The sequence below is a fragment of the Haliotis rufescens genome, unplaced genomic scaffold (genome assembly GCF_023055435.1).
Source record: "Haliotis rufescens isolate VD_foot unplaced genomic scaffold, xgHalRufe1.0.p SCAF_54, whole genome shotgun sequence".
In the NCBI taxonomy this organism is placed as follows: domain Eukaryota; kingdom Metazoa; phylum Mollusca; class Gastropoda; order Lepetellida; family Haliotidae; genus Haliotis; species Haliotis rufescens.
Genome location: NW_025964268.1, coordinates 2,941,270 through 2,958,416, shown reverse-complemented (window position 1 = coordinate 2,958,416; position 17,147 = coordinate 2,941,270).

The window sequence follows — 17,147 nt, the reverse complement described above, 5'->3', positions numbered from 1 at the left end:
AGGAACCTGCTGAATAATTGTGGTTTTGGTTACATTTTTAAATTAGAACATATTGCTTATCCGAAGTTGTTCATAAATGATATAACACAAAGATTAAAAGATTTATATTTTCAGTCATGGAATGCAACTCTAACGCGTTCACCAAAGTCCCTGTTATATAGCAGTTTCAAGTCATATATCATTGCAGAGCAATACCTTTTCAGTGTTAGTCTTAGAAAATTTAGGGTAGCACTTGCAAGATTCCGATGTTCATCGATCTTTTAATTGAAAAAGGTAGATATCAAAATATTCCGCGAGAAAATAGACTCTGTCCACTATGTGACCTAGGATTAATTGAGGACGATGCACAGTATGTCCGCATTTTGATGAACTAAGAAAAGTATATTTACCAAAATATTTTCATGTAAACCATTGTACATTTAAGTTTAAACTATTACTGACCACTAGCAACATTGAAACCATAAGAAATCTTTCTATGTACATATATCATGCTTTTATACAAAGAAAATCAAGTTTGGAAATTATATGATTGTACCAATTGCTCCTGTAATCATGATTGTACTATAGCCTGTGGCCTCCTCAGTACGTTGAATAAAGAAATTGAAACATGCAAGACGAATCGATATGGGTCCAATTATGCTTACCTCAAAGCTAAATTTTATTGTGCACTGTCTACAGACCGGCACATAATTCAGTGAATTTTTGTATATTTCCATCAGTGTGGAAAAAAAGCAAACGCTATGCCATTATTTAAGAAAGGTGATCACACTATCGTTTCTAATTATAGACCGATATCACTCATTAGTTGTTTAGGAACATTGTTTGAGAGAGTTGTGTTCAAACATTTATATAATTACTTTCATGAGAACAAATTGTTGTATAAGTACCAATCTTGGTTTCAGGCTGGTCACGCAACTGTCCATCAACTAATAGAACTTTATCATCAAATTTGTACAGCGTTAGATAACAAAGAAAACTATTGTATCGTATTCTGTGATGTATCAAAAGCCTTTGATCATGTATGGCACAGTGGGCTTGTGTATAAATTAGAGAGGTATGGTATAAAAGGCCAATTGTTACAATGGCTTACCAGTTACATAGCGTATTTGTGAATGGGGAAATATCCAAACAAAGATACATGAAAGCTGGCCCGCCACAGAGGTCCGTGCTTGGTCCTTTACTCTTTATTGTTTATGTAAATGTCATTGCTGATAAATTAGACTGTATGACAAGACTGTCTGACGACGATACATCTATTGGCATGTCATACAATGATAACAGTGTACTGGAACGTGCCTTAAGCACAAATTTAGCAATCTTAAGTGAATGGGCGAACCTTTGGCTGATAACTTACAATCCCGAAAAGACTAAATCTGTTCTATTCTCTCGCAAAGACAACAATGGAGGTCAAAAACTATATTTCAACGGAAAAGAAATCAGCTCTGTAAATAGTCATAAGCACTTGGGTGTTATACTTGAAGCCAGTGGCAAATGGTCTTGTCATATAGATACCATAATTAAAACAACTTCCAAGATGATTTACTCAATGAGAAAACTCAAACATCTACTTCACAGAAATACTATTAACAATATGTATAAAATGTTCATAAGACCACACTTTGAATACGCATGTGAGGTATGGGATGGTTGCACCGACGGACAAAATGAGAAATTGAAACAATTACAATTAGAAGCTGCACGCATTGTAACTGGTCTACCCAGATATGCCCCTAGGCATTCATTATATTACGAAACCGGTTGGGAACCCTCAGTTGAGCATAGAAAGAAACGTAAACTTGGTCTTTTCTTCAAAATTAATCATAATATGGCCCCTTCCTATCTCAGATATTCTACCAAAAACAGTCGCTGCAAAAAAATCATACAGTCTCAGAAACTCTGAAAACATCAGTGTTTCTCTCACAAGACTAAGACATTCGTGTGAATCCTTTTACCCATCGTCTATCCGATTGTGGAATCTATTCCGTTATCAAATCGAAATTCTACGATTTCTTGTTTTAAAAAGTCTTTACAAAAGCACCAACCCACGTCACCTGCATACTTCGCATATGGAAAAAAGGAAATATAATGTCTTACACACAAAGCTGAGAAACATGTGAAGTCAATTGAATTATGGTTTATATAGAATTGGTATAAACGATCACCCTAACTGTACATGTTCAAATGCATATCATTATTTCATGGAATGTACATTGTTTCGTCATCAGCGTGAAATTATGTTTAACAGCCTTAAAAATATTGTTCATAACATACCTGTTGATGTACACCTACTGTTATATGGCAATGCAGATCACGTTACAGAAAATGAAGCTATATTTAAGGCAGTACAACATTATATACATGTATGTACAACTAAAAGATTTGTGTAAAGAACTGTTCATTCAACAATGCATCTCTCCCCTTCAAACTCTCTCTCTCTCTCCTTCTCTCTCTCTCTCTCTCTCTCTCTCTCTCTCTCTCTCTCTCTCTCTCTCTCTCTCTCAACATTTCATGTCCCTTCTATAGTGTTGATTGCATATATATTGAATTTAAATTGTGAAATTTTGTAAACACCAGGGAGAGGGCAATCTGAGTTGGAAGAACTTGTTCCCCTATCCCGATCACTCCTTGTGAATAAATATGTTTAAATCAACTGTTGAAAGCGGAGTCACGCCATAAACACTCTCTGTAATATGACAAGAAAAGGCGGTGGATCTTTTCTTAGACACGACACGACCAAATCTAACCCAGAATCCAACGGGAGCTTTTACTTTTGGGGCGGTAGGGTAGTGAGGTGGTTAAAGCGATTGATCGACACGATGAATCTGGGTTCGAATCTCCATGGGTACATTGTGAGCAGTCACATCAATACCACGATAATCGCCTTCTTTGTATTAAAGCCGAACTGATTTAAAGGCCTCCGAAATATATACCTTCGTCGCTCATTCTGGGATTTCCCATAAACGCAGTGTTATAAATCTCCAGCTGAACCGTATTTGCCAAACAGAATACAAAGAATGGAAGCAGGGTCCTTGTTGAAGTTAAGTCTGGAGGAGAAAATGCTAATCTAAGAACGGCAGCGAGGATATGTACATCCTTTGATGTCAATACAACAAGCAGTTGGGCTACCTCAACCGCCTTCAGTGACTTCTACCTTCATTACGATTGTTTTCCAACGCCCGTGAGGGAGTGACATTGATGTATTCCTGGTCAATTTAACCAAAATAATTACACAAAAGTTGTGTGGGCAAGTTTCTTTTTTCTCTTAAACAAGGCTTACGGAATGACTAGTTTTCTGACTAAAATTGCCAAATCTTTAAGCACACGCAAGCAAGATTTGTCAGAAAAAATACAACCCAAAAATAATGCCATAGCGCCCAAAATAAACAAGGCTATGTCTGAAAAGGGTCACGCGAGTCTGACCCCTCACCGTGGGTTTATTTCCGGACATCTTTGTCGATCTACGGCGACCTCAGCAGAGTACAACTTAGTTTGACAGACTACCCATCGCTGTCTTCAACAGCCCGATTCATCACCGCTGTCCCGCGGGAGGGCTGTGACGTCATCAACCTCGCCAGACAAACACTGGCTCATTGATTTGTACAAAAATAGGTGTTCGAAAAACAACTCATGATCGTTGAAATTTGAAAAGTTGATTGAGCTATAGACAGTTTTGCATCTCGGAGGCAGTGTGACAAAGTTTTCAGGAAAATAATATGATTCCTGTTTCGTTCACTCGGGTAAGCAATGTGACGTCACTACACGTTTTTTTCCAATTGTTTCATGGAATGATTAAATTCAAAAAGGAAACTGACGTGGGCGATTTTTATAAGTTAAATTGGGCCTCAGTTTAATGGACATTTTTCTTTTAAATATTAATTAATGTTTTATGATACCAGAAATGTCAAGGATATATTGTCAGATAACTTCCCGTACAGCAGCAACTGAACGATAAGCCTATTGAAGCATCAGCATCAAGAGCCTTGCTCATGACCACTTTCGTCTGCCTGGAGACGGTGGATGGTTTGACTCCCTGGACGCGTCAAACTAAAAATATGGTACTTGTTGTTGCCTAGCCTGGTGCTGTGTCAAAGCGGACCCGGGATTCGAACCAACTTTCTGGTGTGTCCAGAGATGGAACTATGCGCAGCGAGTTATAATTACCCCGCCTCAGACGACTTGGCGAAATAATGAAGTGAAATAATCTGGAACGAAGCGTTAAACCCCATCTCATCTTCCCTCCAAACCAAACCACGGCCACAACCCATACCGGTCGTTCGTTCTAAAGTCGTTTGTATATGCTGTTACTAGGAAATTGCTGTGAGTGAGTGAGTGCGATTTGAAGCCGTTTTTAGCAATATTCTAGCAATATCACGATGGGGGACACCAGAAATGGATTTTACATATTGTACCTACGTGTGGAATCAAACCCGATCTTCGTAGTGACGAGCGAACGCATTAACCGCTCGTAACGAGTTCGGTAGCGTAGTCTAGCTCGCTAAAGACCGGGTTCATTTCCAGCACTTGGACACAATCTTGAAAGACCATTTGTGGTGTCCCCGTAATCTTGCTGTAATAGAAAGAACACAAACGTATGATCGTGGGTTCGTATCCCGGTTCCCCAGATTATGTATCTAGGTTTGTCAGAACCATACCCGTGCCTGTGGGTTTCACCCTGTATCACTTCGGCTTTCCTCACACATTAAGCTGACACGTTGTGATGCAACTTGAAAACTGTTTAAAACGGCGTTAACCCACCTCATTCATGACTTATAGGGATCCACGGAGTAGCGCCCATTTTCTCTGCCTCTAATTACAAACAAAGGCTTCGGGGTTGGAAATTGACTATGTTTGCATTTTCCTTTGGCGTTAACGTTTCTATTCAGACAGTGCGTAATCGTCTCGGTGAGGCTGGTCTTCGGCCATGGATGGCATGTACTGGCATCCAACTGACTCGACATCACAGGCAAGCACGTTTTGATTGGGCTGAAGATCACGTCAGTTTGACAGTTATTGTGGCAGTATTCCAACGTTACCAAACATGACCGCTGTGGAGGGGCTCAAAGACGATTTGGGGTGGGATCAAGGGAGCTGGAACAGATGTACATATCCATCCCACAACGGGGCACGATGACACGTGTGCGCCACAGCGATGACGTGAGACCGTATGCTGGTGCAATCGGACCGGACTTCATGGTGATCTGCCTCATGATTGGTGACATTTTGTTTGTTCGCATTGTGTGTTCACGCAACATTGTCTTTGGCTGTTTCAACAGATGCACAAAATTTGACGTATCAACTTTTAAAGTGGTGATCCTTAGCAAACATTGATTAGTCTATGTCGCTACATTACTGACATTTGGTAGCCTTCTGCCTTAATGTGTCGAGAATTCATATCCGTATAGGTGCTAAGAATAACACTGGTGAAAATGTTCGCGCTGAGGCCATTCCATAAATATGTCTGCGACACGGCTTCCTTGTTCCGTCCGAACAGAGATGACATTGTGTTTCCGGTCGTCGAGTGTGATACTACGGAAATATTTCGTCACTTATACTAGTCGTGTCAACTACATTGCAGACACTAGAGGATGGTAGATACTACTAGGTGGTAGAAACTGCTAGATATTAGATATTGCTAGATGGAAGATGGTAGATACTACTAGATGGTCGATACTGCTAGATTATAGATACTTCTAGATGGTAGATACTACTAGATGGTGGGTTGTAGTTACTACTAGATGGTAGATACTGCTAGATTATAGATACTTCTAGATGGCAGATACTACTAGATGATGGGTGGTAGATACTACTAGATGGTGGGTGGTAGATACATCTTGACCAAGTACAAAAGAACAACCACATTCATAACAATAGGAAAAAGAGAAAGTATATTAATTGCATTTTATTTTTATTCACAAAAGTATCAAACTCTTTTATCCAAGGTCGTTTCATCAATAAATGCATTCCATGCCATCTTAAGGACTACTATTTACTCAAGGATTGCGAAGATTTGAAATGGCACAAATATCACACGAAGCAGATGCAGAGCGTCCTTCAGCCTAGCTCCATCTGTACATGAGTCGGTGGCTTCATCGCATTATCTACGGAACCCCGAAAGGGCCATCTCCCAGGCTTTCCCTCCCCGCAGGATATCGCTCAACACGTCATTGATTTCAGTGTCACCAAAGAGATGCGACGATATCCCCTCCAGCCGATCATATCCTCGAAGTTTGCGATGAGTCATACCAATCTATACGCGATTTAGTTGAGATATATAGGAGGAATACCTACTAGCTCGGCACATAACGCCATCACCTTGTGTCTGCAAGTACCAGACATTAAGAGCATGTGCAAATATCTGTCTGTCGCCATGTGACTTGATGATATTTGCCGGTTAGGTGAAAGACTGTAAAACCTACTAAAGTTTAATGAGTCGATTGATCACTTCACAGCCGTCTCACTGAGACGAGTTCCTGTATGTCGAGAGACAGTTTCATCGCTGTGTGGATGGTAGCTCAGGAAGACACTTCATAACGTGCGGCAATACATTTAATATACCTTGTAGGCAACGTGAGAGAATGTTATAAAGAATGGCCGATTCCGTTTTGTGTGGGAAGATAGTAGAGGCATTTTATTTCCAGGCTACTCATCAGTGCGATGCGGGTCTGACTGCTTTGCTGCTGAAGCTGACATATAGTTCAGTCATCATACATACCACCAGAATATCAAGTGGTCGGTCCCATGGCAAGCGCCTTGTTGTTGTAGAAGGATTATACAGATACTGACAGTCATTTCACGCTGAATACCTTCGTATAGTAGAAATGGTGGTATCTGTTTATTGAGGGTCCAAAATACAGACGATATCACAACACACATCACAACACACACACTACTCCACACAACACAACACACACAACAACACATCACTCCACACGACTTCACACACCATTCCAGACAACACACCACACTACAAAGCATTCCACAAATCACACACCCCTACACACCATACTACACACCACTCACAACATCACATACCACTCCACACAACATACCTCCCTCCACGCAACACAGCACACGCCTCACTACACACCACTCCAAACATCACACCACTCCACACAACACACCACACTACAAACCACACACCACTCCTCATAACACACCTCCCTACACACAACACAGCACACACCTCACTAAACATCCCACACCACACACCACTCTACACAACACACTACACACAGCACACACCTCCCTACACACAACACAACACACACCTCACTACACACCACTCAACACATCACACACCACTCCATACATCACACACCACTCCACACAAAACACCACACTACACACCACTCGCCACATCACACACAACTCCACACAACACACTACAAATATTACACACCAGACACCCTCCACACACACCTCACTACACACCACTCCATACAACACACACCACATCACACTTCACTCCACACAACACACTACACACATATTACACACCACACACACCTCACTACACACCACTCACCACATCACACACCACTCCATACAACACACCTCACTACACACCCACCAGCACATCACACATACCTCACTACACACCACTCAACACATCACACACCACTCCACATATTACACACCACACACCTCTCCACACACACACCTCACTACACACCACTCACCACATCAAACACCACTCCACACCTCACTACACACCACTCATCACATCACACACCACTCCACAAAACACACTCCACATATTACACACCACACAACCTCCACACACACATCCCTACACACCACACACCCCTCCACACAACACACCTCACTACACACCACACCACAAAACACACTCAACATATTACACACCACACACCCTCCACACACACCTCACTACACACCACTCCTTACATCACACACCGGTTCATACACCACACACCGTTCCATACAACACACCACACCACACACCACTCCACAAAACACACTCCACATATTACACACCACACAACCTCCACACACACATCCCTACACACCACACACCCCTCCTCACTACACACCACACCACAAAACACACTCAACATATTACACACCACACACCCTCCACACACACCTCACTACACACCACTCCTTACATCACACACCGCTTCATACACCACACACCGTTCCATACAACACACCACACCACACACCACTCCACAAAACACACTCCACATATTACACACCACACAACCTCCACACACACATCCCTACACACCACACACCCCTCCTCACTACACACCACACCACAAAACACACTCAACATATTACACACCACACACCCTCCACACACACCTCACTACACACCACTCCTTACACCACACACCGCTTCATACACCACACACCACACACACACCTCACTACACACCACTCCTTACATCACACACCGCTCCATACATCACACCACACACACACCTCACTACACACCACTCCATACATCACACCCCACTCCATACATCACACCACACACACACCTCACTACACACCACTCCATACATCATACACCACTTCACACATCACGCCACATACCTCACTACACACCACTCCACACCTCACTCACCATATCACACACCATACTACACACCACTCCACACAACACAATACACACAACACTACACACCACCCCACACACTTAACCAAACAACACTCCACACAACACAACACACATCACTACACACCATACCACACACCACACCACACCACACCACAAACCACTCCACACAACACACCACTACACACCACACCACACACCACTCCACACTACACACCACACCACACACCACACCACACCACTCCACACATCACTACACGACACACTACACAACAGACCACACACCACACCACACACCACTCCACACAACACAACACACACCACTCCACACAACACATCACACATCACTACATACCATTCCACATACCTCTCCACACAACACACACCTCACTACACACCACTACAGTAGTGGAAACTGGACTTTTATGGTCAGTTAACTCCCTTGCCTCGGGAAGATGACCACAACACAACACACGCTACGTTATTCCGAATTCTGACGGGAATTGCCGAGAATAAGTCTACTGCCCTTGACAGCTGCCATATACATCAACCCTCCCCTCCGATCACCTCCCTGGGCCGCCGCCACTCCAGCGAGACATCAAATCCATGAGAAATGCGTCATTCAAACTCTCTTTTTTAACAGTTTAGAAGCCTTAAGCCTCGGGTTTGAAGTCACTCTGATAAAAGGAAATCAAACTCAATGGAATCTGGGATTCATTCATCCCGGTGTCACTTCATGTACTCATTAAAGATAATGGCGCTTGTCAGATTACATGTATCGAACGCTTTGATATGCACATGATCTGTTCGCGGTCCCTGAAACCCTGGAGTGAGTGAGTGAGCGAGTGACCTTCGTTTGGGAAGTGACAATACATATCCGTCTCTCAAATCAGTAAGGTATCGCTCGTATCTCGTACATGAGTGTGATTTGGTTTTCTATTTCTGGGATCCTGTCTTTCGAATCAACCCAAACGAAACTATGGTAGCGACTGTGTCCATGTGTTTATTGTTACAGAATAAATATTTTATATTCTGTACAATCGAGGATGGTGTCAGATATGTTAAGTGCTTTCTTGGCGGAATAGTGTTTAAAGCGGCGTGGAACCTCAGTTACTCACACACTCACTCTTTAACGGTCTACATGTATTAATGACCCGTGAAGATCCGAGTTAGAATAGGTCTTCAGCAACTCATGCTTGCCGTAAAATGCGACTGTGCTTGTCGTAAGAGGCGACTAACGGGATTGGGTGGTCGGGCTCCATGACTTGGTTGATGTCATCGTATCCCAATTGCGTAGATCGATGCTCATGATGTCAATCACTGGATTGTTTGGTCCAGACTCGATGTTTTTAACAGACCGCCCCCACATAGCTGGTATATTGCTGAGTGCAGCTTTAAACAACAAACAAAACATGCATTAATTAACTTGTACAAAACGTCAAAGCATTAGTGGTATTCATATTCATATTCATATTCATATCTCTCCACAAGTAAATGGTAGAAGACAAATCCAAGAACCTCCATTTAGAATGGATTCTGTGATGAAATCAGATGCTGATGTGTAACGGACGTCGAGGATGTCGACTTTACGAGAAAAGTTTCTGTGAGATATTAAATTCCCTGAAAAACAAACCATAAACCATAAATAGTCTTACAATTTAATATATATATATTAATAGCAGAATCCATAAGCAGCTTGACTAGGTTATTATGTTCGGTTTTACGCCGCTCCACCAAACACACGCATTCACATGGGCTTGTTACGCAAAACATAGCAGCTACAAGATATATGGTGCCAAACAGTGTCAGTACTATCCTCATATATAGATGGAACCATCTATCTTGTAGTTGCTATTTGTGCGTGACAAGCCCCTCTTAACGTACTTAATGTGACCCTTTAACACGGGATGCTGTTTTCATTATGTAGATCATGATTTATGAAAAGACACTTTATTCTACAATTTTGTTGCGGCAACATTTTAAACCATTTAGATTCGGACATTATTATACTGCACACGATATATGTTCATCTAACGCTGTTTCAGCCGATGGGTATGAGAATCCGTGTCTTGGTGTTCGAGTCCCACATGTTTCCTCCAGATTTAATCTGTACATGCGCAGTCGACACTTCCGGCTAGTAGTAAACCGATGTAGGAACCCCAGCCAAGCAAGGCGTGTCTCCCTGACCAGTGTCACTCCACGCCACTGTCACTTTTATGTGGGACGAAAGTCCGAAGTGATTAGCCCCGTTCCACAAAGCGACCGTAGCGCTATGACTGTCGTAATTCTATGTTAAGGTAGAGGAGTTATGGTCATCTTAGCGCTACGATCACTTTGTTGAACGGGGCTGAGCCCTTCCCTGGGCTTATGTGTTATGGTGCTGGCAAACTTACAAACATAATCAGGAGAAATCTGGGATTCGATCACATAATCATAGGTATCTGTGGGTTTGTTTGTTTCTTTGTTGTTTAACACCGCATTGTCGCCGCTTACGACAAGCATGGGTTGCTGAAGACCAATTCTAACCAGGATCGTCAGGGGCCCAAGGGACGCAACTCTAACATTCCTTTTCCCGTCCTGTTTGAATTGGAGCAGAAGATGTCTCGATAAACCTTATACGCGTCGTAAGAGTCGCAACGTTACCACGTGTGATAATAACACCAAAGGCGTTACTCATGCTATCAACCACTGGTTTGTCTATCCTATGTTCGATCATTTACATACCGCTGTGATATAGCTGTAATAATACTGATTGTCGTAAAACAACATTCACTTACATAGATAAAGATCGAGAGCTGGAACTGCCGGCCTGCGCAGTCGCAATGTCATGATAGATCCGATAATCAGACGGCACACGACATCGGGACAATCAATACATAAAGAAGAAGCGATCGGCTGAGATATGAGACAAGGCAACAAGGTCAACAACTGGGGATGAATCTACACTGCGTCACAACATGTTTTCTTCTCCGTGGCACGTGTCATATTTAATGAACCAACCCCTGTAATGCAGAGAGGCCACTCTGTAAGCAATCTACAAAGGTTTTATCTTCAAACTAACTATGTGAAATTAAAGGGTTAACTCAAGTTGTCATTATTGAAAGACTCAAGGACGTTAGCGTTATGAAACCGGCATACGTCTGGACCAATACAGGCAACCACCACACACACACACACACACACACACACACACACACACACACACACACACACACACACACACACACACACACACACACACACACACGTGCGTGTGCTAGTAAATCAATCTCGAAGGCGACCGAAACCCCATTGCACCACACCTCATTTAGAATTATTGATTTTGACGTCATCATGTTTTCCAGTAGCCCAGGTAATCATTGAAGAAAATAACAAACTGTCAGATTATTAACTTGATTTTATTTGTATTTGGACATGGCATCTTGGAAGAGACTAACAAAACACAAAGGTAATTTAACCTCTGGGCATAATAAATTAATTTAAACACCACAGATTAACATGAGCATATTTTCCCATCGCTAGGGGCATGGCACTGTGGACCAAAGTGAAGCATTTCGTCGTGCATAGTTGCGTTTAAGCTTGTCTTTATTTGATAATCCTGGGTTAGAGTCCAAAATTTTACCTGACCATGATCCTTGATTTGTGAGAACAATACACGTTCGTGGGTTTCACACACGTGGTAAACGTCCAAGACCTGCAGCATCCACCTCATTAAGTCATTAAGTGAGTGAGTTTTGTTTAACGCCGTTTTGAACTGTATTCCAGTTATACCAGGGTATGTCAGCTTAATGTGGGAGGAAAGACCGAAATGATGCAGGTCTCAGATGTAAACCACTTTGGTGAAACCAAAGGGCACAGGTATGGTGATGACCAACCTAGAAACATTATCGGACGAACCGGGATTCGAACCCACAATCATAGGTTTCTTGCGCACCAAGGGCGGCAACGCTGCACAAGATAGTGTGGCGCCTTAGGCGACTGGACCACCTGTGTCCCCACACATTAAAGAACACACATACAGAATATATTCCTTAGTTCTACATTAGTCTGGTAAAGACATCATGGCCATTCGATCCTGTTAGTCGACTCTAACGACGAGGATGGTAGCTTTTTACGGCAGACCGATCATAACCCGGAACTTCACGGGTATCAACTGGGTGCAGGAAACTCGTGTACATGTGGAAACAATTATGGGATCATATGAAATAGGCTGTGACATGGCTGTTAAATGTTACGACTGACTGTGACCCCGTGGATTGGGTTTTCTCTGGGTGGGGACCCTGGAGACAGCCCCTGGGGTCCGGAGTCCCCCCTCTTTAATAGCTGCATGGAGTTTTTCCAGATTGTGATGCGCCCAGGCCAATACTACAGATTTCAAAGGGGCGTTATTATGTTGGGATTAAAACTGCCGCCCCGTGCTACACGCAAAAGGTAGCACGACTTGCCTCCAATGTTCATCACGATAACGACCACACGTGAGTCTTCCACCACAATGGATGACAGCACCATCAGGGAGTCACCGCCATATCGGTTATATTGTGTCATCGGACGCTTTTGGAAGCTCTCGTGAACACATATCCAAACACGACTTCGGACATTCAAGAACTGGTGATTGAGTATGGTTTTACGCCGCTTTTAGCAATATTTCAGTAATATCACAACGGGGTCCACCAGAAGGTTTCACACATTGCGGAAATCGATTCCGGGATTTCGGCGTGACGAGCAAAAGCTTTAAGGACTTGGCTGCCCCACCGCCCCATTCTTGAACGAACCTCGATTCTTTACTGCAGCTTCAAACGGTTCGATCATTGGATTGCCTGCGAGGAATGACATTCAGTGTATACTTGATAGTGAACTGATTTGTTGTTTGTTTGTTGTTTAACGGCGCACTCAACGATATTCCAGCCATATGACGGCGGTCTGTAAATAATCGAGTCTGGACCAGATAATCCAGTGATTGACATCATGAGCATCGATCCCCGCAATTTGGATCGATGACAGGCATCAACCAGCCTGACCACCTGATCCCGGAACTGATTTGTTCAGATCAGCTGCAATGAGTCGCAATTAATTCCCGACATAATCATGTTTCGCTTGCCAGAATGACTACAGTTATACAAAGCACGGGTTTCCTATCAGGGCATTGCCTAAAAGTCGGGACGGGCCGGGCCAAGACGGGCCAAAGTGTTATTGGCTAATTACTTCATTATCGGCGATCATATACCTACATATTATTGATGCAACATACACACATGACATTACTGAACAATCACCAACCAAAAACGTGCTCCATATATATAATAAGTATTTCGGAGTAAATCACTTGAAAACCAGAAAGTGGAGCTGTGTGTAAGCGCGCTGATCTAGGTAACATATAAAAGATCAATCGTTAAACGAAATAAGATTTGATCAATTACTTCTAGCTATCGTGATACAAATTTCCATCTGTCTGCATATCGTTTATATTTATAGGAACGTACTATATCTAAGTAAATACCACTTAATAATGTCACTGTTCATCGTATTTAAAGCAGACAAGTTGGTTAAAAAGTAGACCTCTTCTTCCCATACTCTCAACAGTCTCACAAGTGTTCGGTCCGACTTGGCCCGGGCTGTCAAAATCAACTTAAAACCTCACAGATGTAACATGAAATGGATTCACATCTATAGATAAGTATTTTATCTACCTATATACCACTTTATAGTGTCTCAGATCGCGATATTTAAAGAAAACAAGGTGCTCAAAGTGAAGCCCTTTTCCCTCTCCATTCTCAACATAGTCTCCATCAGAAGTGTTTGGCTCCAGTTGGAAATATTTTGTTCAGAGCGATTCATAACATGGACAGATACGCATAAAATGGTATTCGTTTTCAATAAATGTGGGGCAAAAAGGACAAAAACGCATATTTTTTTAAACTGAGGAAAAACGACCCGTATTACATACTATATTGTTCAAACCTAATCTAAAACGTGTAAAACACACTCTAAGTTTTCTGTCTGTTATTTCTGTTAAGTACTGTTCTGGAGATAAGCAGGATTGAAATGTTTTATAAAGGTCGTATCTTGAACTATTTTCCAATGTAGCTCTCCATTCTTGGATAAACATATCAGATGCAACTTGTTCAAATACACTAAGAAAAGCTGTCTTATCTCCAACACCTTGGTAGATCCAAACATATCCAAATCCATGAAGAAATAAAAGTTGTCTGATCTTAGTGACCCATGTTATATAACCAACATTGTCGCGGTATTTCAGCATTTCATAACATTTACGTGGAATACGATCAGGTGACATTTCTGTAATCTTTAACCAATATTTTAGACCGCGTACATAAGAACAGATATATAAGGGATGTCAAGTCGGACCAAACACTTCTGACAGAGATTTTCGTAAGAAAATACAGTAAAAGTGTTTGACTTTAACGGTTCAGTTTTCTTTCAATGCTATGTGCTGTGACATTATAAGTATAGTATAGTAGTATATAGGTAGATATAATACGAATCGATAGATGTAAACACATTTGATGATACATCTGTATGTTTAAAGTTGATTTTTTGACAGCCCGGGCCAAGTCGGACCCAACACAAGCCAAACACTTCTGATAGACTATTTTGAGGATGTTGAGAATGTGGAATAAAAAGGGCTTCATTTTGAGCACCTTGTTTTCTTTAGATATATGAGACACTATGACGTGGTATATGGGTAGATATAATACTAATCTATAGATCTGAATCCATGGCATGATACATATATGAGGTTTAAGTTGATTTTGACAGCCCGGGCCGCGTCGCGGCAAACACATGTGACAGATTTTCTTGAGAAAATACAGTAAAAGTGCTTGACTTTAACGGGCCCGTTTCCTTTAAATGCGGTGTTCTGTGACATTATAAAGTGATATGTAGGTAGATATAATACTAGTCCATAGATGTAAACACATTTGATCATACATCTGTGAGTTTAAGTTGATTGTGACAGCCCGGGCCAAGTCGGACCGAGCACAGACCAATCACTTCTAATAAAGAACGTTTAGAATGTATAGGGAAAAGGGCTTCCCTTTGAGCACCGTGTTTTCTTTAACTACTGCAATATGAGACACTAAAGTGATATATAGGTAGATATAATACTAGTCTTTAGGTATAAAGAATGTTTAGTAACTTTTGAAGTGCTAGGACAGTTATTAACACGTGTCGTGTCAGCCCTATGACATTCGAAGAATATCCACTTCCAGAAAACATCCTGTGTTTGTTTAACATGATTTAGTAAAGGTTAATTAGGGATGCCGAACACGTTAATTAATGAAAGAAGAGTAGTCGAAACACTGTCATTTCCTGCCCAGGACATCACACCCCTATACGCTAAGGTCGGTGAGAAACCTTCTCATCAAAGAAAACACACAGTAAAGTCAGTGACTTTTCTACGAGGACTCACGGTATGTAGTCATAATTAACAATTTATTACATTGTTGAAGATGCATTTTGATTCAAACTCAATTAAATGAAAAAAAACTATACGTTTGTGGACATTTGAGATCTGCCGAGATATGTACGTTTCGTTTTATTATTCTGCAATCCATTTTTAGTATTACCCGCTGGCCCGGCCCGACTTTTCTTGGCCCGACTTTTAGGCAATCCCTATCAGTTCCTCCTTTACACTGTGACGCAGGCGAATACGTTGTGTATTCAACCGAGAAAGATTCCTTGTGGGTATGTATAGATGACCGCTATATGAACTGTTCCGAATCACTTCTCGTGACGGCAGTATTATATTAGCTGTGTTTACTGTCTACCCGTGCTCCGCGTGTTTGCCATCAAAGGTTCACTGTGTCACTTTTGGGGGCTGCGGTCCTGTCGTAAATAAATGCAACAAAATCCCTTTCCATATTCTTTAGAAATCCCTGAAAGATTGTACGACTCCGACTTTTTCGTGAGCATGTGTCTATGAATCACTATCAAATAGTGACAAGATAACTTTAATCCAGAGGATCAACACGGCGCAAAGAAAGCTTGTGGCAAACCTACCTGTTGATGCAAGTACCTTGATCTAGACTGTCATAAAGCGCTTATGTGTAACCCAGAAGAATAAACATATTGTAATTTGCATGTGGCACCTTTAGAATCAGGAATGGGAATATAGCACTTTGTCAGTTTAAATACTTATGTAATACATAAGTAGAAAACAAACATATTATGAAAACAAAACTAGTAATATGTTTTCACAACAATGCCTTCCTGAAACATTGATTGTTTTCAAGGAACATGGGGTATTAAGTTGACACAAACATTGTAGTATAATTGACACTGTTGACAATGATATATATCTACAGTGGCAAAGTTATCAATATTTTTTAATATTTAATCTGCACATGGAGACATGCATATAGTGTTAAAATTGAAACCCACCATGCACGTTGTCTGTGCGTTTGAACCATGAACTATACTTCTCTATGAGAGTTACCTCCCTAATGGGAATATTTTTACTCCTGTAGCCTGACAACGTCAATTATTATCATTGTCCAAAAGTGCTAATATCTCGGTACATGGAAACTTGGTCAATGTTTCCCGC